We start from the raw sequence: 24,903 nt of genomic DNA, 5'->3' as shown, positions 1-24,903 counted from the left end.
AAAGCTCTTGCTGGTCTTCACCTTCCCCCTGCAGCCTATTCACAGGCACAACAGGTTTTGGGATCTCTGCTTGCCCAGAGACGGAACATCTCACGGTGCGCATCCTCGGCAGAGCCTGTTCCCGAAAAGGCAAACGTCCGGCTCCTTGTCCCACACGGAAGGTGGCAGCCCGGAAAGCTGTTGCTGGTCTTCACCTTCCCCCTGCAGCCTATTCACAGGCACAACAGGTTTTGGGATCTGTGCTTGCCCAGAGAAGGAACATCTCACGGTGCGCATCCTCGGCAGAGCCTGTTCCCGAAAAGGCAAACGTCCGGCTCCTTGTCCCACACGGAAGGTGGCAGCCCTGAAAGCTCTTGCTGGTCTTCACCTTCCCCCTGCAGCCTATTCACAGGCACAACAGGTTTTGGGATCTCTGCTTGCCCAGAGAAGGAACATCTCACGGTGCGCATCCTCGGCAGAGCCTGTTCCCGAAAAGGCAAACGTCCGGCTCCTTGTCCCACACGGAAGGTGGCAGCCCTGAAAGCTCTTGCTGGTCTTCACCTTCCCCCTGCAGCCTATTCACAGGCACAACAGGTTTTGGGATCTCTGCTTGCCCAGAGAAGGAACATCTCACGGTGCGCATCCTCGGCAGAGCCTGTTCCCGAAAAGGCAAACGTCCGGCTCCTTGTCCCACACGGAAGGTGGCAGCCCTGAAAGCTCTTGCTGGTCTTCACCTTCCCCCTGCAGCCTATTCACAGGAACAACCGCACTGGGAATCTCTGCTTTCCCAAAGACGAAATCCCTCACGGTGCGCATCCTCGGCAGAGCCTGTTCCCGAAAAGGCAAACGTCCGGCTCCTTGTCCCACACGGAAGGTGGCAGCCCTGAAAGCTCTTGCTGCTCTTCACCTTCCCCGTGCAGCCTATTCACAGGCACAACAGGTTTTGGGATCTCTGCTTGCCCAGAGACGCAATCTCTCATGGTGCGCATCCTCGGCAGAGCCTGTTCCCGAAAAGGCAAACGTCCGGCTCCTTGTCCCACACGGAAGGTGGCAGCCCTGAAAGCTCTTGCTGCTCTTCACCTTCCCCGTGCAGCCTATTCACAGGCACAACAGGTTTTGGGATCTGTGCTTGCCCAGAGACGGAACATCTCACGGTGCGCATCCTCGGCAGAGCCTGTTCCCGAAAAGGCAAACGTCCGGCTCCTTGTCCCACACGGAAGGTGGCAGCCCTGAAAGCTCTTGCTGGTCTTCACCTTCCCCCTGCAGCCTATTCACAGGCACAACAGGTTTTGGGATCTCTGCTTGCCCAGAGAAGGAACATCTCACGGTGCGCATCCTCGGCAGAGCTTGTTCCCAAAAAGGCAAACGTCCGGCTCCTTGTCCCACACGGAAGGTGGCAGCCCTGAAAGCTCTTGCTGGTCTTCACCTTCCCCCTGCAGCCTATTCACAGGCACAACAGGTTTTGGGATCTGTGCTTGCCCAGAGAAGGAACATCTCACGGTGCGCATCCTCGGCAGAGCCTGTTCCCGAAAAGGCAAACGTCCGGCTCCTTGTCCCACACGGAAGGTGGCAGCCCTGAAAGCTGTTGCTGGTCTTCACCTTCCCCCTGCAGCCTATTCACAGGCACAACAGGTTTTGGGATCTGTGCTTGCCCAGAGAAGGAACATCTCACGGTGCGCATCCTCGGCAGAGCCTGTTCCCGAAAAGGCAAACGTCCGGCTCCTTGTCCCACACGGAAGGTGGCAGCCCTGAAAGCTCTTGCTGGTCTTCACCTTCCCCCTGCAGCCTATTCACAGGCACAACAGGTTTTGGGATCTGTGCTTGCCCAGAGACGGAACATCTCACGGTGCGCATCCTCGGCAGAGCCTGTTCCCGAAAAGGCAAATGTCCGGCTCCTTGTCCCACACGGAAGGTGGCAGCCCTGAAAGCTCTTGCTGGTCTTCACCTTCCCCCTGCAGCCTATTCACAGGCACAACAGGTTTTGGGATCTGTGCTTGCCCAGAGACGGAACATCTCACGGTGCGCATCCTCGGCAGAGCCTGTTCCAGAACAGGCAAACGTCCGGCTCCTTGTCCCACACGGAAGGTGGCAGCCCTGAAAGCTCTTGCTGGTCTTCACCTTCCCCCTGCAGCCTATTCACAGGCACAACCGCACTGGGAATCTCAGCTTTCCCAAAGGCGCAATCCCTCTCGGTGCGCATCCTCGGCAGAGCCTGTTCCCGAAAAGGCAAACGTCCGGCTCCTTGTCCCACACAGAAGGTGGCAGCCCTGAAAGCTGTTGCTGGTCTTCACCTTCCCCCTGCAGCCTATTCACAGGCACAACAGGTTTTGGGATCTGTGCTTGCCCAGAGAAGGAACATCTCACGGTGCGCATCCTCGGCAGAGCCTGTTCCCGAAAAGGCAAACGTCCGGCTCCTTGTCCCACACGGAAGGTGGCAGCCCTGAAAGCTCTTGCTGGTCTTCACCTTCCCCCTGCAGCCTATTCACAGGCACAACAGGTTTTGGGATCTCTGCTTGCCCAGAGAAGGAACATCTCACGGTGCGCATCCTCGGCAGAGCTTGTTCCCAAAAAGGCAAACGTCCGGCTCCTTGTCCCACACGGAAGGTGGCAGCCCTGAAAGCTGTTGCTGGTCTTCACCTTCCCCCTGCAGCCTATTCACAGGCACAACAGGTTTTGGGATCTGTGCTTGCCCAGAGAAGGAACATCTCACGGTGCGCATCCTCGGCAGAGCCTGTTCCCGAAAAGGCAAACGTCCGGCTCCTTGTCCCACACGGAAGGTGGCAGCCCTGAAAGCTGTTGCTGGTCTTCACCTTCCCCCTGCAGCCTATTCACAGGCACAACAGGTTTTGGGATCTCTGCTTGCCCAGAGAAGGAACATCTCACGGTGCGCATCCTCGGCAGAGCCTGTTCCAGAACAGGCAAACGTCCGGCTCCTTGTCCCACACGGAAGGTGGCAGCCCTGAAAGCTCTTGCTGGTCTTCACCTTCCCCCTGCAGCCTATTCACAGGCACAACAGGTTTTGGGATCTGTGCTTGCCCAGAGACGGAACATCTCACGGTGTGCATCCTCGGCAGAGCCTGTTCCCGAAAAGGCAAATGTCCGGCTCCTTGTCCCACACGGAAGGTGGCAGCCCTGAAAGCTCTTGCTGGTCTTCACCTTCCCCCTGCAGCCTATTCACAGGCACAACAGGTTTTGGGATCTCTGCTTGCCCAGAGAAGGAACATCTCACGGTGCGCATCCTCGGCAGAGCTTGTTCCCAAAAAGGCAAACGTCCGGCTCCTTGTCCCACACGGAAGGTGGCAGCCCTGAAAGCTCTTGCTGGTCTTCACCTTCCCCCTGCAGCCTATTCACAGGCACAACAGGTTTGGGGATCTCTGCTTGCCCAGAGAAGGAACATCTCACGGTGCGCATCCTCGGCAGAGCCTGTTCCAGAAAAGGCAAACGTCCGGCTCCTTGTCCCACACGGAAGGTGGCAGCCCTGAAAGCTCTTGCTGGTCTTCACCTTCCCCCTGCAGCCTATTCACAGGCACAACAGGTTTTGGGATCTGTGCTTGCCCAGAGAAGGAACATCTCACGGTGCGCATCCTCGGCAGAGCCTGTTCCCGAAAAGGCAAACGTCCGGCTCCTTGTCCCACATGGAAGGTGGCAGCCCTGAAAGCTCTTGCTGGTCTTCACCTTCCCCCTGCAGCCTATTCACAGGCACAACAGGTTTTGGGATCTGTGCTTGCCCAGACAAGGAACATCTCACGGTGCGCATCCTCGGCAGAGCCTGTTCCCGAAAAGGCAAACGTCCGGCTCCTTGTCCCACACGGAAGGTGGCAGCCCGGAAAGCTGTTGCTGGTCTTCACCTTCCCCCTGCAGCCTATTCACAGGCACAACAGGTTTTGGGATCTGTGCTTGCCCAGAGACGGAACATCTCACGGTGCGCATCCTCGGCAGAGCCTGTTCCAGAACAGGCAAACGTCCGGCTCCTTGTCCCACACGGAAGGTGGCAGCCCTGAAAGCTCTTGCTGGTCTTCACCTTCCCCCTGCAGCCTATTCACAGGCACAACCGCACTGGGAATCTCAGCTTTCCCAAAGGCGCAATCCCTCTCGGTGCGCATCCTCGGCAGAGCCTGTTCCCGAAAAGGCAAACGTCCGGCTCCTTGTCCCACACAGAAGGTGGCAGCCCGGAAAGCTCTTGCTGGTCTTCACCTTCCCCCTGCAGCCTATTCACAGGCACAACAGGTTTTGGGATCTGTGCTTGCCCAGAGAAGGAACATCTCACGGTGCGCATCCTCGGCAGAGCCTGTTCCCGAAAAGGCAAACGTCCGGCTCCTTGTCCCACACGGAAGGTGGCAGCCCTGAAAGCTCTTGCTGGTCTTCACCTTCCCCCTGCAGCCTATTCACAGGCAGAACAGGTTTTGGGATCTCTGCTTGCCCAGAGAAGGAACATCTCACGGTGCGCATCCTCGGCAGAGCCTGTTCCCAAAAAGGCAAACGTCCGGCTCCTTGTCCCACACGGAAGGTGGCAGCCCTGAAAGCTGTTGCTGGTCTTCACCTTCCCCCTGCAGCCTATTCACAGGCACAACAGGTTTTGGGATCTGTGCTTGCCCAGAGAAGGAACATCTCACGGTGCGCATCCTCGGCAGAGCCTGTTCCCGAAAAGGCAAACGTCCGGCTCCTTGTCCCACATGGAAGGTGGCAGCGCTGAAAGCTGTTGCTGGTCTTCACCTTCCCCCTGCAGCCTATTCACAGGCACAACAGGTTTTGGGATCTGTGCTTGCCCAGAGAAGGAACATCTCACGGTGCGCATCCTCGGCAGAGCCTGTTCCCGAAAAGGCAAACGTCCGGCTCCTTGTCCCACACGGAAGGTGGCAGCCCTGAAAGCTCTTGCTGGTCTTCACCTTCCCCCTGCAGCCTATTCACAGGCACAACAGGTTTTGGGATCTCTGCTTTCCCAGAGACGCAATCTCTCATGGTGCGCATCCTCGGCAGAGCCTGTTCCCGAAAAGGCAAACGTCCGGCTCCTTGTCCCACACGGAAGGTGGCAGCCCGGAAAGCTCTTGCTGGTCTTCACCTTCCCCCTGCAGCCTATTCACAGGCACAACAGGTTTTGGGATCTGTGCTTGCCCAGAGAAGGAACATCTCACGGTGCGCATCCTCGGCAGAGCCTGTTCCCGAAAAGGCAAACGTCCGGCTCCTTGTCCCACACGGAAGGTGGCAGCCCTGAAAGCTCTTGCTGGTCTTCACCTTCCCCCTGCAGCCTATTCACAGGCACAACAGGTTTTGGGATCTGTGCTTGCCCAGAGAAGGAACATCTCACGGTGCGCATCCTCGGCAGAGCCTGTTCCCGAAAAGGCAAACGTCCGGCTCCTTGTCCCACATGGAAGGTGGCAGCCCTGAAAGCTCTTGCTGGTCTTCACCTTCCCCCTGCAGCCTATTCACAGGCACAACAGGTTTTGGGATCTGTGCTTGCCCAGAGAAGGAACATCTCACGGTGCGCATCCTCGGCAGAGCCTGTTCCCGAAAAGGCAAACGTCCGGCTCCTTGTCCCACATGGAAGGTGGCAGCCCTGAAAGCTGTTGCTGGTCTTCACCTTCCCCCTGCAGCCTATTCACAGGCACAACAGGTTTTGGGATCTGTGCTTGCCCAGAGACGGAACATCTCACGGTGCGCATCCTCGGCAGAGCCTGTTCCAGAACAGGCAAACGTCCGGCTCCTTGTCCCACACGGAAGGTGGCAGCCCTGAAAGCTCTTGCTGGTCTTCACCTTCCCCCTGCAGCCTATTCACAGGCACAACCGCACTGGGAATCTCAGCTTTCCCAAAGGCGCAATCCCTCTCGGTGCGCATCCTCGGCAGAGCCTGTTCCCGAAAAGGCAAACATCCGGCTCCTTGTCCCACACAGAAGGTGGCAGCCCTGAAAGCTCTTGCTGGTCTTCACCTTCCCCCTGCAGCCTATTCACAGGCACAACAGGTTTTGGGATCTGTGCTTGCCCAGAGAAGGAACATCTCACGGTGCGCATCCTCGGCAGAGCCTGTTCCCGAAAAGGCAAACGTCCGGCTCCTTGTCCCACACGGAAGGTGGCAGCCCTGAAAGCTCTTGCTGGTCTTCACCTTCCCCCTGCAGCCTATTCACAGGCACAACAGGTTTTGGGATCTCTGCTTGCCCAGAGAAGGAACATCTCACGGTGCGCATCCTCGGCAGAGCTTGTTCCCAAAAAGGCAAACGTCCGGCTCCTTGTCCCACACGGAAGGTGGCAGCCCTGAAAGCTGTTGCTGGTCTTCACCTTCCCCCTGCAGCCTATTCACAGGCACAACAGGTTTTGGGATCTGTGCTTGCCCAGAGAAGGAACATCTCACGGTGCGCATCCTCGGCAGAGCCTGTTCCCGAAAAGGCAAACGTCCGGCTCCTTGTCCCACATGGAAGGTGGCAGCGCTGAAAGCTGTTGCTGGTCTTCACCTTCCCCCTGCAGCCTATTCACAGGCACAACAGGTTTTGGGATCTGTGCTTGCCCAGAGAAGGAACATCTCACGGTGCGCATCCTCGGCAGAGCCTGTTCCCGAAAAGGCAAACGTCCGGCTCCTTGTCCCACACGGAAGGTGGCAGCCCTGAAAGCTCTTGCTGGTCTTCACCTTCCCCCTGCAGCCTATTCACAGGCACAACAGGTTTTGGGATCTCTGCTTTCCCAGAGACGCAATCTCTCATGGTGCGCATCCTCGGCAGAGCCTGTTCCCGAAAAGGCAAACGTCCGGCTCCTTGTCCCACACGGAAGGTGGCAGCCCTGAAAGCTCTTGCTGGTCTTCACCTTCCCCCTGCAGCCTATTCACAGGCACAACAGGTTTTGGGATCTGTGCTTGCCCAGAGAAGGAACATCTCACGGTGCGCATCCTCGGCAGAGCTTGTTCCCAAAAAGGCAAACGTCCGGCTCCTTGTCCCACACGGAAGGTGGCAGCCCTGAAAGCTGTTGCTGGTCTTCACCTTCCCCCTGCAGCCTATTCACAGGCACAACAGGTTTTGGGATCTCTGCTTGCCCAGAGAAGGAACATCTCACGGTGCGCATCCTCGGCAGAGCCTGTTCCCGAAAAGGCAAACGTCCGGCTCCTTGTCCCACACGGAAGGTGGCAGCCCTGAAAGCTCTTGCTGGTCTTCACCTTCCCCCTGCAGCCTATTCACAGGCACAACAGGTTTTGGGATCTGTGCTTGCCCAGAGAAGGAACATCTCACGGTGCGCATCCTCGGCAGAGCCTGTTCCCGAAAAGGCAAACGTCCGGCTCCTTGTCCCACACGGAAGGTGGCAGCCCTGAAAGCTCTTGCTGGTCTTCACCTTCCCCCTGCAGCCTATTCACAGGAACAACCGCACTGGGAATCTCTGCTTTCCCAAAGACGAAATCCCACACGGTGCGCATCCTCGGCAGAGCCTGTTCCCGAAAAGGCAAACGTCCGGCTCCTTGTCCCACACGGAAGGTGGCAGCCCTGAAAGCTCTTGCTGGTCTTCACCTTCCCCCTGCAGCCTATTCACAGGCACAACCGCACTGGGAATCTCTGCTTTCCCAGAGACGCAATCTCTCACGGTGCGCATCCTCGGCAGAGCCTGTTCCCGAAAAGGCAAACGTCCGGCTCCTTGTCCCACACGGAAGGTGGCAGCCCGGAAAGCTCTTGCTGGTCTTCACCTTCCCCCTGCAGCCTATTCACAGGCACAACAGGTTTTCGGATCTCTGCTTGCCCAGAGAAGGAACATCTCACGGTGCGCATCCTCGGCAGAGCCTGTTCCCGAAAAGGCAAACGTCCGGCTCCTTGTCCCACACGGAAGGTGGCAGCCCTGAAAGCTCTTGCTGGTCTTCACCTTCCCCCTGCAGCCTATTCACAGGCACAACAGGTTTTGGGATCTGTGCTTGCCCAGAGAAGGAACATCTCACGGTGCGCATCCTCGGCAGAGCCTGTTCCCGAAAAGGCAAACGTCCGGCTCCTTGTCCCACACGGAAGGTGGCAGCCCTGAAAGCTCTTGCTGGTCTTCACCTTCCCCCTGCAGCCTATTCACAGGAACAACCGCACTGGGAATCTCTGCTTTCCCAAAGACGAAATCCCTCACGGTGCGCATCCTCGGCAGAGCCTGTTCCCGAAAAGGCAAACGTCCGGCTCCTTGTCCCACACGGAAGGTGGCAGCCCTGAAAGCTCTTGCTGCTCTTCACCTTCCCCGTTCAGCCTATTCACAGGCACAACAGGTTTTGGGATCTCTGCTTTCCCAGAGACGCAATCTCTCATGGTGCGCATCCTCGGCAGAGCCTGTTCCCGAAAAGGCAAACGTCCGGCTCCTTGTCCCACACGGAAGGTGGCAGCCCTGAAAGCTCTTGCTGGTCTTCACCTTCCCCCTGCAGCCTATTCACAGGCACAACAGGTTTTGGGATCTGTGCTTGCCCAGAGAAGGAACATCTCACGGTGCGCATCCTCGGCAGAGCCTGTTCCCGAAAAGGCAAACGTCCGGCTCCTTGTCCCACACGGAAGGTGGCAGCCCGGAAAGCGGTTGCTGGTCTTCACCTTCCCCCTGCAGCCTATTCACAGGCACAACAGGTTTGGGGATCTGTGCTTGCCCAGAGAAGGAACATCTCATGGTGCGCATCCTCGGCAGAGCTTGTTCCCAAAAAGGCAAACGTCCGGCTCCTTGTCCCACACGGAAGGTGGCAGCCCTGAAAGCTCTTGCTGGTCTTCACCTTCCCCCTGCAGCCTATTCACAGGCACAACAGGTTTTGGGATCTCTGCTTGCCCAGAGAAGGAACATCTCACGGTGCGCATCCTCGGCAGAGCCTGTTCCCGAAAAGGCAAACGTCCGGCTCCTTGTCCCACACGGAAGGTGGCAGCCCGGAAAGCTGTTGCTGGTCTTCACCTTCCCCCTGCAGCCTATTCACAGGCACAACCGCACTGGGAATCTCTGCTTTCCCAAAGACGCAATCTCTCACGGTGCGCATCCTCGGCAGAGCCTGTTCCCGAAAAGGCAAACGTCCGGCTCCTTGTCCCACATGGAAGGTGGCAGCGCTGAAAGCTGTTGCTGGTCTTCACCTTCCCCCTGCAGCCTATTCACAGGCACAACCGCACTGGGAATCTCTGCTTTCCCAAAGACGAAATCCCTCACGGTGCGCATCCTCGGCAGAGCCTGTTCCCGAAAAGGCAAACGTCCAGCTCCTTGTCCCACACGGAAGGTGGCAGCCCTGAAAGCTCTTGCTGGTCTTCACCTTCCCCCTGCAGCCTATTCACAGGCACAACAGGTTTTGGGATCTGTGCTTGCCCAGAGAAGGAACATCTCACGGTGCGCATCCTCGGCAGAGCCTGTTCCCGAAAAGGCAAACGTCCGGCTCCTTGTCCCACACGGAAGGTGGCAGTCCTGAAAGCTCTTGCTGGTCTTCACCTTCCCCGTGCAGCCTATTCACAGGCACAACAGGTTTTGGGATCCCTGCTTTCCCAGAGACGCAATCCCTCACGGTGCGCATCCTCGGCAGAGCCTGTTCCCGAAAAGGCAAACGTCCGGCTCCTTGTCCCACACGGAAGGTGGCAGCCCTGAAAGCTCTTGCTGGTCTTCACCTTCCCCCTGCAGCCTATTCACAGGCACAACAGGTTTGGGGATCTCTGCTTGCCCAGAGAAGGAACATCTCACGGTGCGCATCCTCGGCAGAGCCTGTTCCAGAACAGGCAAACGTCCGGCTCCTTGTCCCACACGGAAGGTGGCAGCCCGGAAAGCTCTTGCTGGTCTTCACCTTCCCCCTGCAGCCTATTCACAGGCACAACCGCACTGGGAATCTCTGCTTTCCCAGAGACGCAATCTCTCACGGTGCGCATCCTCGGCAGAGCCTGTTCCAGAAAAGGCAAACGTCCGGCTCCTTGTCCCACACGGAAGGTGGCAGCCCTGAAAGCTCTTGCTGGTCTTCACCTTCCCCGTGCAGCCTATTCACAGGCACAACCGCACTGGGAATCTCTGCTTTCCCAAAGGCGCAATCCCTCACGGTGCGCATCCTCGGCAGAGCCTGTTCCCGAAAAGGCAAACGTCCGGCTCCTTGTCCCACACGGAAGGTGGCAGCCCTGAAAGCTCTTGCTGGTCTTCACCTTCCCCCTGCAGCCTATTCACAGGCACAACAGGTTTTGGGATCTGTGCTTGCCCAGAGAAGGAACATCTCACGGTGCGCATCCTCGGCAGAGCCTGTTCCCGAAAAGGCAAACGTCCGGCTCCTTGTCCCACACGGAAGGTGGCAGTCCTGAAAGCTCTTGCTGGTCTTCACCTTCCCCCTGCAGCCTATTCACAGGCACAACAGGTTTTGGGATCCCTGCTTTCCCAGAGACGCAATCCCTCACGGTGCGCATCCTCGGCAGAGCCTGTTCCCGAAAAGGCAAACGTCCGGCTCCTTGTCCCACACGGAAGGTGGCAGCCCTGAAAGCTCTTGCTGGTCTTCACCTTCCCCCTGCAGCCTATTCACAGGCACAACAGGTTTTGGGATCTCTGCTTGCCCAGAGACGCAATCTCTCATGGTGCGCATCCTCGGCAGAGCCTGTTCCCGAAAAGGCAAACGTCCGGCTCCTTGTCCCACACGGAAGGTGGCAGCCCTGAAAGCTGTTGCTGGTCTTCACCTTCCCCCTGCAGCCTATTCACAGGCACAACAGGTTTTGGGATCTGTGCTTGCCCAGAGAAGGAACATCTCACGGTGCGCATCCTCGGCAGAGCCTGTTCCCAAAAAGGCAAACGTCCGGCTCCTTGTCCCACACGGAAGGTGGCAGCCCTGAAAGCTCTTGCTGGTCTTCACCTTCCCCCTGCAGCCTATTCACAGGCACAACAGGTTTTGGGATCTCTGCTTGCCCAGAGAAGGAACATCTCACGGTGCGCATCCTCGGCAGAGCCTGTTCCCGAAAAGGCAAACGTCCGGCTCCTTGTCCCACACGGAAGGTGGCAGCCCTGAAAGCTCTTGCTGGTCTTCACCTTCCCCCTGCAGCCTATTCACAGGCACAACAGGTTTTGGGATCTGTGCTTGCCCAGAGAAGGAACATCTCACGGTGCGCATCCTCGGCAGAGCCTGTTCCCGAAAAGGCAAACGTCCGGCTCCTTGTCCCACACGGAAGGTGGCAGCCCTGAAAGCTCTTGCTGGTCTTCACCTTCCCCCTGCAGCCTATTCACAGGAACAACCGCACTGGGAATCTCTGCTTTCCCAAAGACGAAATCCCTCACGGTGCGCATCCTCGGCAGAGCCTGTTCCCGAAAAGGCAAACGTCCGGCTCCTTGTCCCACACGGAAGGTGGCAGCCCTGAAAGCTCTTGCTGGTCTTCACCTTCCCCCTGCAGCCTATTCACAGGCACAACAGGTTTTGGGATCTCTGCTTTCCCAGAGACGCAATCTCTCATGGTGCGCATCCTCGGCAGAGCCTGTTCCCGAAAAGGCAAACGTCCGGCTCCTTGTCCCACACGGAAGGTGGCAGCCCTGAAAGCTCTTGCTGGTCTTCACCTTCCCCCTGCAGCCTATTCACAGGCACAACCGCACTGGGAATCTCTGCTTTCCCAGAGACGCAATCTCTCACGGTGCGCATCCTCGGCAGAGCCTGTTCCCGAAAAGGCAAACGTCCGGCTCCTTGTCCCACACGGAAGGTGGCAGCCCGGAAAGCTCTTGCTGGTCTTCACCTTCCCCCTGCAGCCTATTCACAGGCACAACAGGTTTTGGGATCTGTGCTTGCCCAGAGAAGGAACATCTCACGGTGCGCATCCTCGGCAGAGCCTGTTCCCGAAAAGGCAAACGTCCGGCTCCTTGTCCCACACGGAAGGTGGCAGCCCTGAAAGCTCTTGCTGGTCTTCACCTTCCCCCTGCAGCCTATTCACAGGCACAACAGGTTTTGGGATCTGTGCTTGCCCAGAGAAGGAACATCTCACGGTGCGCATCCTCGGCAGAGCCTGTTCCCGAAAAGGCAAACGTCCGGCTCCTTGTCCCACACGGAAGGTGGCAGCCCTGAAAGCTCTTGCTGGTCTTCACCTTCCCCCTGCAGCCTATTCACAGGAACAACCGCACTGGGAATCTCTGCTTTCCCAAAGACGAAATCCCTCACGGTGCGCATCCTCGGCAGAGCCTGTTCCCGAAAAGGCAAACGTCCGGCTCCTTGTCCCACACGGAAGGTGGCAGCCCTGAAAGCTCTTGCTGCTCTTCACCTTCCCCGTGCAGCCTATTCACAGGCACAACAGGTTTTGGGATCTCTGCTTTCCCAGAGACGCAATCTCTCATGGTGCGCATCCTCGGCAGAGCGTGTTCCCGAAAAGGCAAACGTCCGGCTCCTTGTCCCACACGGAAGGTGGCAGCCCTGAAAGCTCTTGCTGGTCTTCACCTTCCCCGTGCAGCCTATTCACAGGCACAACAGGTTTTGGGATCCCTGCTTTCCCAGAGACGCAATCCCTCACGGTGCGCATCCTCGGCAGAGCCTGTTCGCGAAAAGGCAAACGTCCGGCTCCTTGTCCCACACGGAAGGTGGCAGCCCTGAAAGCTCTTGCTGGTCTTCACCTTCCCCCTGCAGCCTATTCACAGGCACAACAGGTTTTGGGATCTGTGCTTGCCCAGAGAAGGAACATCTCACGGTGCGCATCCTCGGCAGAGCCTGTTCCCGAAAAGGCAAACGTCCGGCTCCTTGTCCCACACGGAAGGTGGCAGCCCTGAAAGCTCTTGCTGGTCTTCACCTTCCCCCTGCAGCCTATTCACAGGCACAACAGGTTTGGGGATCTGTGCTTGCCCAGAGAAGGAACATCTCACGGTGCGCATCCTCGGCAGAGCCTGTTCCCGAAAAGGCAAACGTCCGGCTCCTTGTCCCACACGGAAGGTGGCAGCCCTGAAAGCTGTTGCTGGTCTTCACCTTCCCCCTGCAGCCTATTCACAGGCACAACAGGTTTTGGGATCTCTGCTTGCCCAGAGAAGGAACATCTCACGGTGCGCATCCTCGGCAGAGCCTGTTCCCGAAAAGGCAAACGTCCGGCTCCTTGTCCCACACGGAAGGTGGCAGCCCTGAAAGCTCTTGCTGGTCTTCACCTTCCCCCTGCAGCCTATTCACAGGCACAACAGGTTTTGGGATCTGTGCTTGCCCAGAGACGGAACATCTCACGGTGTGCATCCTCGGCAGAGCCTGTTCCCGAAAAGGCAAATGTCCGGCTCCTTGTCCCACACGGAAGGTGGCAGCCCGGAAAGCTCTTGCTGGTCTTCACCTTCCCCCTGCAGCCTATTCACAGGCACAACAGGTTTTGGGATCTGTGCTTGCCCAGAGAAGGAACATCTCACGGTGCGCATCCTCGGCAGAGCTTGTTCCCAAAAAGGCAAACGTCCGGCTCCTTGTCCCACACGGAAGGTGGCAGCCCTGAAAGCTCTTGCTGGTCTTCACCTTCCCCCTGCAGCCTATTCACAGGCACAACAGGTTTTGGGATCTGTGCTTGCCCAGAGAAGGAACATCTCACGGTGCGCATCCTCGGCAGAGCCTGTTCCCGAAAAGGCAAACGTCCGGCTCCTTGTCCCACACGGAAGGTGGCAGCCCTGAAAGCTCTTGCTGGTCTTCACCTTCCCCCTGCAGCCTATTCACAGGCACAACAGGTTTTGGGATCTGTGCTTGCCCAGAGAAGGAACATCTCACGGTGCGCATCCTCGGCAGAGCCTGTTCCCGAAAAGGCAAACGTCCGGCTCCTTGTCCCACATGGAAGGTGGCAGCCCTGAAAGCTGTTGCTGGTCTTCACCTTCCCCCTGCAGCCTATTCACAGGCACAACAGGTTTTGGGATCTCTGCTTGCCCAGAGAAGGAACATCTCACGGTGCGCATCCTCGGCAGAGCCTGTTCCAGAACAGGCAAACGTCCGGCTCCTTGTCCCACACGGAAGGTGGCAGCCCTGAAAGCTGTTGCTGGTCTTCACCTTCCCCCTGCAGCCTATTCACAGGCACAACCGCACTGGGAATCTCTGCTTTCCCAGAGACGCAATCTCTCACAGTGCGCATCCTCGGCAGAGCCTGTTCCAGAAAAGGCAAACGTCCGGCTCCTTGTCCCACACGGAAGGTGGCAGCCCTGAAAGCTCTTGCTGGTCTTCACCTTCCCCGTGCAGCCTATTCACAGGCACAACCGCACTGGGAATCTCAGCTTTCCCAAAGGCGCAATCCCTCACGGTGCGCATCCTCGGCAGAGCCTGTTCCCGAAAAGGCAAACGTCCGGCTCCTTGTCCCACACGGAAGGTGGCAGCCCTGAAAGCTCTTGCTGGTCTTCACCTTCCCCCTGCAGCCTATTCACAGGCACAACAGGTTTGGGGATCTGTGCTTGCCCAGAGAAGGAACATCTCACGGTGCGCATCCTCGGCAGAGCCTGTTCCCGAAAAGGCAAACGTCCGGCTCCTTGTCCCACACGGAAGGTGGCAGTCCTGAAAGCTCTTGCTGGTCTTCACCTTCCCCCTGCAGCCTATTCACAGGCACAACAGGTTTTGGGATCCCTGCTTTCCCAGAGACGCAATCCCTCACGGTGCGCATCCTCGGCAGAGCCTGTTCCCGAAAAGGCAAACGTCCGGCTCCTTGTCCCACACGGAAGGTGGCAGCCCTGAAAGCTCTTGCTGGTCTTCACCTTCCCCGTGCAGCCTATTCACAGGCACAACAGGTTTTGGGATCCCTGCTTGCCCAGAGACGCAATCCCTCACGGTGCGCATCCTCGGCAGAGCCTGTTCCCGAAAAGGCAAACGTCCGGCTCCTTGTCCCACACGGAAGGTGGCAGCCCTGAAAGCTCTTGCTGGTCTTCACCTTCCCCCTGCAGCCTATTCACAGGCACAACAGGTTTTGGGATCTGTGCTTGCCCAGAGAAGGAACATCTCACGGTGCGCATCCTCGGCAGAGCTTGTTCCCAAAAAGGCAAACGTCCGGCTCCTTGTCCCACACGGAAGGTGGCAGCCCTGAAAGCTGTTGCTGGTCTTCACCTTCCCCCTGCAGCCTATTCACAGGCACAACAGGTTTTGGGATCTGTGCTTGCCCAGAGAAGGAACATCTCACGGTGCGCATCCTCGGCAGAGCCTGTTCCCGAAAAGGCAAACGTCCGGCTCCTTGTCCCACACGGAAGGTGGCAGCCCTGAAAGCTGTTGCTGGTCTTCACCTTCCCCCTGCAGCCTATTCACAGGCACAACAGGTTTTGGGATCTCTGCTTGCCCAGAGAAGGAACATCTCACGGTGCGCATCCTCGGCAGAGCCTGTTCCCGAAAAGGCAAACGTCCGGCTCCTTGTCCCACACGGAAGGTGGCAGCCCTGAAAGCTCTTGCTGGTCTTCACCTTCCCCCTGCAGCCTATTCACAGGCACAACAGGTTTTGGGATCTGTGCTTGCCCAGAGACGGAACATCTCACGGTGTGCATCCTCGGCAGAGCCTGTTCCCGAAAAGGCAAACGTCCGGCTCCTTGTCCCACACGGAAGGTGGCAGCCCGGAAAGCTCTTGCTGGTCTTCACCTTCCCCCTGCAGCCTATTCACAGGCACAACCGCACTGGGAATCTCTGCTTTCCCAGAGACGCAATCTCTCACGGTGCGCATCCTCGGCAGAGCCTGTTCCAGAAAAGGCAAACGTCCGGCTCCTTGTCCCACACGGAAGGTGGCAGCCCTGAAAGCTCTTGCTGGTCTTCACCTTCCCCGTGCAGCCTATTCACAGGCACAACCGCACTGGGAATCTCAGCTTTCCCAAAGGCGCAATCCCTCACGGTGCGCATCCTCGGCAGAGCCTGTTCCCGAAAAGGCAAACGTCCGGCTCCTTGTCCCACACGGAAGGTGGCAGCCCTGAAAGCTCTTGCTGGTCTTCACCTTCCCCCTGCAGCCTATTCACAGGCACAACAGGTTTGGGGATCTGTGCTTGCCCAGAGAAGGAACATCTCACGGTGCGCATCCTCGGCAGAGCCTGTTCCCGAAAAGGCAAACGTCCGGCTCCTTGTCCCACACGGAAGGTGGCAGTCCTGAAAGCTCTTGCTGGTCTTCACCTTCCCCGTGCAGCCTATTCACAGGCACAACAGGTTTTGGGATCCCTGCTTTCCCAGAGACGCAATCCCTCACGGTGCGCATCCTCGGCAGAGCCTGTTCCCGAAAAGGCAAACGTCCGGCTCCTTGTCCCACACGGAAGGTGGCAGCCCTGAAAGCTCTTGCTGGTCTTCACCTTCCCCGTGCAGCCTATTCACAGGCACAACAGGTTTTGGGATCTCTGCTTTCCCAGAGACGCAATCTCTCATGGTGCGCATCCTCGGCAGAGCCTGTTCCCGAAAAGGCAAACGTCCGGCTCCTTGTCCCACACGGAAGGTGGCAGCCCGGAAAGCTGTTGCTGGTCTTCACCTTCCCCCTGCAGCCTATTCACAGGCACAACAGGTTTTGGGATCTGTGCTTGCCCAGAGAAGGAACATCTCACGGTGCGCATCCTCGGCAGAGCCTGTTCCCAAAAAGGCAAACGTCCGGCTCCTTGTCCCACACGGAAGGTGGCAGCCCTGAAAGCTCTTGCTGGTCTTCACCTTCCCCCTGCAGCCTATTCACAGGCACAACAGGTTTTGGGATCTCTGCTTTCCCAGAGACGCAATCTCTCATGGTGCGCATCCTCGGCAGAGCCTGTTCCCGAAAAGGCAAACGTCCGGCTCCTTGTCCCACACGGAAGGTGGCAGCGCTGAAAGCTCTTGCTGGTCTTCACCTTCCCCCTGCAGCCTATTCACAGGCACAACAGGTTTTGGGATCTGTGCTTGCCCAGAGAAGGAACATCTCACGGTGCGCATCCTCGGCAGAGCCTGTTCCCGAAAAGGCAAACGTCCGGCTCCTTGTCCCACACGGAAGGTGGCAGCCCTGAAAGCTCTTGCTGGTCTTCACCTTCCCCCTGCAGCCTATTCACAGGAACAACCGCACTGGGAATCTCTGCTTTCCCAAAGACGAAATCCCTCACGGTGCGCATCCTCGGCAGAGCCTGTTCCCGAAAAGGCAAACGTCCGGCTCCTTGTCCCACACGGAAGGTGGCAGCCCTGAAAGCTCTTGCTGCTCTTCACCTTCCCCGTGCAGCCTATTCACAGGCACAACAGGTTTTGGGATCTCTGCTTTCCCAGAGACGCAATCTCTCATGGTGCGCATCCTCGGCAGAGCCTGTTCCCGAAAAGGCAAACGTCCGGCTCCTTGTCCCACACGGAAGGTGGCAGCCCTGAAAGCTCTTGCTGGTCTTCACCTTCCCCCTGCAGCCTATTCACAGGCACAACCGCACTGGGAATCTCTGCTTTCCCAGAGACGCAATCCCTCACGGTGCGCATCCTCGGCAGAGCCTGTTCCCGAAAAGGCAAACGTCCGGCTCCTTGTCCCACACGGAAGGTGGCAGCCCTGAAAGCTCTTGCTGCTCTTCACCTTCCCCGTGCAGCCTATTCACAGGCACAACAGGTTTTGGGATCCCTGCTTTCCCAGAGACGCAATCTCTCACGGTGCGCATCCTCGGCAGAGCCTGTTCCCGAAAAGGCAAACGTCCGGCTCCTTGTCCCACACGGAAGGTGGCAGCCCTGAAAGCTCTTGCTGGTCTTCACCTTCCCCCTGCAGCCTATTCACAGGCACAACAGGTTTTGGGATCTCTGCTTGCCCAGAGAAGGAACATCTCACGGTGCGCATCCTCGGCAGAGCCTGTTCCCGAAAAGGCAAACGTCCGGCTCCTTGTCCCACACGGAAGGTGGCAGCCCTGAAAGCTCTTGCTGGTCTTCACCTTCCCCCTGCAGCCTATTCACAGGAACAACCGCACTGGGAATCTCTGCTTTCCCAAAGACGAAATCCCTCACGGTGCGCATCCTCGGCAGAGCCTGTTCCCGAAAAGGCAAACGTCCGGCTCCTTGTCCCACACGGAAGGTGGCAGCCCTGAAAGCTCTTGCTGCTCTTCACCTTCCCCGTGCAGCCTATTCACAGGCACAACAGGTTTTGGGATCTCTGCTTTCCCAGAGACGCAATCTCTCATGGTGCGCATCCTCGGCAGAGCCTGTTCCCGAAAAGGCAAACGTCCGGCTCCTTGTCCCACACGGAAGGTGGCAGCCCTGAAAGCTGTTGCTGGTCTTCACCTTCCCCCTGCAGCCTATTCACAGGCACAACAGGTTTTGGGATCTGTGCTTGCCCAGAGAAGGAACATCTCACGGTGCGCATCCTCGGCAGAGCCTGTTCCCGAAAAGGCAAACGTCTGGCTCCTTGTCCCACACGGAAGGTGGCAGCCCGGAAAGCGGTTGCTGGTCTTCACCTTCCCCCTGCAGCCTATTCACAGGCACAACAGGTTTTGGGATCTGTGCTTGCCCAGACAAGGAACATCTCATGGTGCGCATCCTCGGCAGAGCTTGTTCCCAAAAAGGCAAACGTCCAGCTCCTTGTCCCACACGGAAGGTGGCAGCCCTGAAAGCTCTTGCTGGTCTTCACCTTCCCCCTGCAGCCTATTCACAGGCACAACAGGTTTTGGGATCTCTGCTTGCCCAGAGACGGAACATCTCACGGTGCGCATCCTCAGCAGAGCCTGTTCCCGAAAAGGCAAACGTCCGGCTCCTTGTCCCACACGGAAGGTGGCAGCCCGGAAAGCTCTTGCTGGTCTTCACCTTCCCCCTGCAGCCTATTCACAGGCACAACCGCACTGGGAATCTCTGCTTTCCCAAAGACGAAATCCCTCACGGTGCGCATCCTCGGCAGAGCCTGTTCCCGAAAAGGCAAACGTCCGGCTCCTTGTCCCACACGGAAGGTGGCAGCGCTGAAAGCTGTTGCTGGTCTTCACCTTCCCCCTGCAGCCTATTCACAGGCACAACCGCACTGGGAATCTCTGCTTTCCCAAAGACGCAATCCCTCACGGTGCGCATCCTCGGCAGAGCCTGTTCCCGAAAAGGCAAACGTCCGGCTCCTTGTCCCACACGGAAGGTGGCAGCCCTGAAAGCTCTTGCTGGTCTTCACCTTCCCCCTGCAGCCTATTCACAGGAACAACCGCACTGGGAATCTCTGCTTTCCCAAAGACGAAATCCCTCACGGTGCGCATCCTCGGCAGAGCCTGTTCCCGAAAAGGCAAACGTCCGGCTCCTTGTCCCACACGGAAGGTGGCAGCCCTGAAAGCTCTTGCTGCTCTTCACCTTCCCCGTGCAGCCTATTCACAGGCACAACAGGTTTTGGGATCTCTGCTTTCCCAGAGACGCAATCTCTCATGGTGCGCATCCTCGGCAGAGCCTGTTCCCGAAAAGGCAAACGTCCGGCTCCTTGTCCCACACGGAAGGTGGCAGCCCTGAAAGCTGTTGCTGGTCTTCACCTTCCCCCTGCAGCCTATTCACAGGCACAACCGCACTGGGAATCTCTGCTTTCCCAGAGACGCAATCCCTCACGGTGCGCATCCTCGGCAGAGCCTGTTCCCGAAAAGGCAAACGTCCGGCTCCTTGTCCCACATGGAAGGTGGCAGCCCTGAAAGCTCTTGCTGGTCTTCACCTTCCCCATGCAACCTATTCACAGGCACAACCGCACTGGGAATCTCTGCTTTCCCAAAGACGCAATCCCTCACGGTGCGCATCCTCGGCAGAGCCTGTTCCCGAAAAGGCAAACGTCCGGCTCCTTGTCCCACACGGAAGGTGGCAGCCCTGAAAGCTCTTGCTGGTCTTCACCTTCCCCCTGCAGCCTATTCACAGGCACAACAGGTTTTGGGATCTGTGCTTGCCCAGAGAAGGAACATCTCACGGTGCGCATCCTCAGCAGAGCTTGTTCCCGAAAAGGCAAACGTCCGGCTCCTTGTCCCACATGGAAGGTGGCAGCCCTGAAAGCTCTTGCTGGTCTTCACCTTCCCCCTGCAGCCTATTCACAGGCACAACCGCACTGGGAATCTCTGCTTTCCCAAAGACGCAATCTCTCACGGTGCGCATCCTCGGCAGAGCCTGTTCCCGAAAAGGCAAACGTCCGGCTCCTTGTCCCACACGGAAGGTGGCAGCCCTGAAAGCTCTTGCTGGTCTTCACCTTCCCCCTGCAGCCTATTCACAGGCACAACAGGTTTTGGGATCTGTGCTTGCCCAGAGAAGGAACATCTCACGGTGCGCATCCTCGGCAGAGCCTGTTCCCGAAAAGGCAAACGTCCGGCTCCTTGTCCCACACGGAAGGTGGCAGCCCTGAAAGCTCTTGCTGGTCTTCACCTTCCCCCTGCAGCCTATTCACAGGCACAACAGGTTTTGGGATCTCTGCTTGCCCAGAGAAGGAACATCTCACGGTGCGCATCCTCGGCAGAGCCTGTTCCCGAAAAGGCAAACGTCCGGCTCCTTGTCCCACACGGAAGGTGGCAGCCCTGAAAGCTCTTGCTGGTCTTCACCTTCCCCCTGCAGCCTATTCACAGGCACAACCGCACTGGGAATCTCTGCTTTCCCAAAGACGCAATCTCTCACGGTGCGCATCCTCGGCAGAGCCTGTTCCCGAAAAGGCAAACGTCCGGCTCCTTGTCCCACACGGAAGGTGGCAGCCCTGAAAGCTCTTGCTGGTCTTCACCTTCCCCCTGCAGCCTATTCACAGGCACAACCGCACTGGGAATCTCTGCTTTCCCAAAGATGCAATCCCTCACGGTGCGCATCCTCGGCAGAGCCTGTTCCCGAAAAGGCAAACGTCCGGCTCCTTGTCCCACACGGAAGGTGGCAGCCCTGAAAGCTCTTGCTGGTCTTCACCTTCCCCCTGCAGCCTATTCACAGGCACAACAGGTTTTGGGATCTCTGCTTGCCCAGAGACGCAATCTCTCACGGTGCGCATCCTCGGCAGAGCCTGTTCCCGAAAAGGCAAACGTCCGGCTCCTTGTCCCACACGGAAGGTGGCAGCCCTGAAAGCTCTTGCTGGTCTTCACCTTCCCCCTGCAGCCTATTCACAGGCACAACCGCACTGGGAATCTCTGCTTTCCCAAAGACGCAATCCCTCACGGTGCGCATCCTCGGCAGAGCCTGTTCCCGAAAAGGCAAACGTCCGGCTCCTTGTCCCACACGGAAGGTGGCAGCCCTGAAAGCTCTTGCTGGTCTTCACCTTCCCCCTGCAGCCTATTCACAGGCACAACCGCACTGGGAATCTCTGCTTTCCCAGAGACGCAATCCCTCACGGTGCGCATCCTCGGCAGAGCCTGTTCCCGAAAAGGCAAACGTCCGGCTCCTTGTCCCACATGGAAGGTGGCAGCCCTGAAAGCTCTTGCTGGTCTTCACCTTCCCCATGCAACCTATTCACAGGCACAACCGCACTGGGAATCTCTGCTTTCCCAAAGACGCAATCCCTCACGGTGCGCATCCTCGGCAGAGCCTGTTCCCGAAAAGGCAAACGTCCGGCTCCTTGTCCCACACGGAAGGTGGCAGCCCTGAAAGCTCTTGCTGGTCTTCACCTTCCCCCTGCAGCCTATTCACAGGCACAACAGGTTTTGGGATCTGTGCTTGCCCAGAGAAGGAACATCTCACGGTGCGCATCCTCAGCAGAGCTTGTTCCCGAAAAGGCAAACGTCCGGCTCCTTGTCCCACATGGAAGGTGGCAGCCCTGAAAGCTCTTGCTGGTCTTCACCTTCCCCCTGCAGCCTATTCACAGGCACAACCGCACTGGGAATCTCTGCTTTCCCAAAGACGCAATCTCTCACGGTGCGCATCCTCGGCAGAGCCTGTTCCCGAAAAGGCAAACGTCCGGCTCCTTGTCCCACACGGAAGGTGGCAGCCCGGAAAGCTCTTGCTGGTCTTCACCTTCCCCCTGCAGCCTATTCACAGGCACAACAGGTTTTGGGATCTGTGCTTGCCCAGAGAAGGAACATCTCACGGTGCGCATCCTCGGCAGAGCCTGTTCCCGAAAAGGCAAACGTCTGGCTCCTTGTCCCACACGGAAGGTGGCAGCCCGGAAAGCGGTTGCTGGTCTTCACCTTCCCCCTGCAGCCTATTCACAGGCACAACAGGTTTTGGGATCTGTGCTTGCCCAGACAAGGAACATCTCATGGTGCGCATCCTCGGCAGAGCTTGTTCCCAAAAAGGCAAACGTCCGGCTCCTTGTCCCACACGGAAGGTGGCAGCCCTGAAAGCTCTTGCTGGTCTTCACCTTCCCCCTGCAGCCTATTCACAGGCACAACAGGTTTTGGGATCTCTGCTTGCCCAGAGAAGGAACATCTCACGGTGCGCATCCTCGGCAGAGCCTGTTCCCGAAAAGGCAAACGTCCGGCTCCTTGTCCCACACGGAAGGTGGCAGCCCGGAAAGCTGTTGCTGGTCTTCACCTTCCCCCTGCAGCCTATTCACAGGCACAACCGCACTGGGAATCTCTGCTTTCCCAAAGACGAAATCCCTCACGGTGCGCATCCTCGGCAGAGCCTGTTCCCGAAAAGGCAAACGTCCGGCTCCTTGTCCCACACGGAAGGTGGCAGCGCTGAAAGCTGTTGCTGGTCTTCACCTTCCCCCTGCAGCCTATTCACAGGCACAACCGCACTGGGAATCTCTGCTTTCCCAAAGACGCAATCTCTCACGGTGCGCATCCTCGGCAGAGCCTGTTCCCGAAAAGGCAAACGTCCGGCTCCTTGTCCCACACGGAAGGTGGCAGCCCTGAAAGCTGTTGCTGGTCTTCACCTTCCCCCTGCAGCCTATTCACAGGCACAACCGCACTGGGAATCTCTGCTTTCCCAGAGACGCAATCCCTCACGGTGCGCATCCTCGGCAGAGCCTGTTCCCGAAAAGGCAAACGTCCGGCTCCTTGTCCCACACGGAAGGTGGCAGCCCTGAAAGCTCTTGCTGGTCTTCACCTTCCCCCTGCAGCCTATTCACAGGCACAACAGGTTTTGGGATCTGTGCTTGCCCAGAGAAGGAACATCTCACGGTGCGCATCCTCAGCAGAGCTTGTTCCCGAAAAGGCAAACGTCCGGCTCCTTGTCCCACATGGAAGGTGGCAGCCCTGAAAGCTCTTGCTGGTCTTCACCTTCCCCGTGCAGCCTATTCACAGGCAAAACCGCACTGGGAATCTCTGCTTTCCCAAAGACGCAATCTCTCACGGTGCGCATCCTCGGCAGAGCCTGTTCCCGAAAAGGCAAACGTCCGGCTCCTTGTCCCACACGGAAGGTGGCAGCCCGGAAAGCTCTTGCTGGTCTTCACCTTCCCCCTGCAGCCTATTCACAGGCACAACAGGTTTTGGGATCTGTGCTTGCCCAGAGAAGGAACATCTCACGGTGCGCATCCTCGGCAGAGCTTGTTCCCAAAAAGGCAAACGTCCGGCTCCTTGTCCCACACGGAAGGTGGCAGCCCTGAAAGCTCTTGCTGGTCTTCACCTTCCCCCTGCAGCCTATTCACAGGCACAACCGCACTGGGAATCTCTGCTTTCCCAAAGACGCAATCCCTCACGGTGCGCATCCTCGGCAGAGCCTGTTCCCGAAAAGGCAAACGTCCGGCTCCTTGTCCCACACGGAAGGTGGCAGCCCTGAAAGCTCTTGCTGCTCTTCACCTTCCCCGTGCAGCCTATTCACAGGCACAACAGGTTTTGGGATCTCTGCTTTCCCAGAGACGCAATCTCTCACGGTGCGCATCCTCGGCAGAGCCTGTTCCCGAAAAGGCAAACGTCCGGCTCCTTGTCCCACACGGAAGGTGGCAGCCCTGAAAGCTGTTGCTGGTCTTCACCTTCCCCCTGCAGCCTATTCACAGGCACAACAGGTTTTGGGATCTGTGCTTGCCCAGAGAAGGAACATCTCACGGTGCGCATCCTCGGCAGAGCCTGTTCCCGAAAAGGCAAACGTCTGGCTCCTTGTCCCACACGGAAGGTGGCAGCCCGGAAAGCGGTTGCTGGTCTTCACCTTCCCCCTGCAGCCTATTCACAGGCACAACAGGTTTTGGGATCTGTGCTTGCCCAGACAAGGAACATCTCAGGGTGCGCATCCTCGGCAGAGCTTGTTCCCAAAAAGGCAAACGTCCGGCTCCTTGTCCCACACGGAAGGTGGCAGCCCTGAAAGCTCTTGCTGGTCTTCACCTTCCCCCTGCAGCCTATTCACAGGCACAACAGGTTTTGGGATCTCTGCTTGCCCAGAGAAGGAACATCTCACGGTGCGCATCCTCGGCAGAGCCTGTTCCCGAAAAGGCAAACGTCCGGCTCCTTGTCCCACACGGAAGGTGGCAGCCCGGAAAGCTGTTGCTGGTCTTCACCTTCCCCCTGCAGCCTATTCACAGGCACAACCGCACTGGGAATCTCTGCTTTCCCAAAGACGAAATCCCTCACGGTGCGCATCCTCGGCAGAGCCTGTTCCCGAAAAGGCAAACGTCCGGCTCCTTGTCCCACACGGAAGGTGGCAGCGCTGAAAGCTGTTGCTGGTCTTCACCTTCCCCCTGCAGCCTATTCACAGGCACAACCGCACTGGGAATCTCTGCTTTCCCAAAGACGCAATCCCTCACGGTGCGCATCCTCGGCAGAGCCTGTTCCCGAAAAGGCAAACGTCCGGCTCCTTGTCCCACACGGAAGGTGGCAGCCCTGAAAGCTGTTGCTGGTCTTCACCTTCCCCCTGCAGCCTATTCACAGGCACAACCGCACTGGGAATCTCTGCTTTCCCAGAGACGCAATCCCTCACGGTGCGCATCCTCGGCAGAGCCTGTTCCCGAAAAGGCAAACGTCCGGCTCCTTGTCCCACATGGAAGGTGGCAGCCCTGAAAGCTCTTGCTGGTCTTCACCTTCCCCATGCAACCTATTCACAGGCACAACCGCACTGGGAATCTCTGCTTTCCCAAAGACGCAATCCCTCACGGTGCGCATCCTCGGCAGAGCCTGTTCCCGAAAAGGCAAACGTCCGGCTCCTTGTCCCACACGGAAGGTGGCAGCCCTGAAAGCTCTTGCTGGTCTTCACCTTCCCCCTGCAGCCTATTCACAGGCACAACAGGTTTGGGGATCTGTGCTTGCCCAGAGAAGGAACATCTCACGGTGCGCATCCTCAGCAGAGCTTGTTCCCGAAAAGGCAAACGTCCGGCTCCTTGTCCCACATGGAAGGTG

This window comes from Haliaeetus albicilla, unplaced genomic scaffold (assembly GCF_947461875.1).
Source record: "Haliaeetus albicilla unplaced genomic scaffold, bHalAlb1.1 scaffold_34, whole genome shotgun sequence".
Taxonomy (NCBI): Eukaryota; Metazoa; Chordata; class Aves; order Accipitriformes; family Accipitridae; genus Haliaeetus; species Haliaeetus albicilla.
This window is presented reverse-complemented; position numbering follows the sequence as displayed.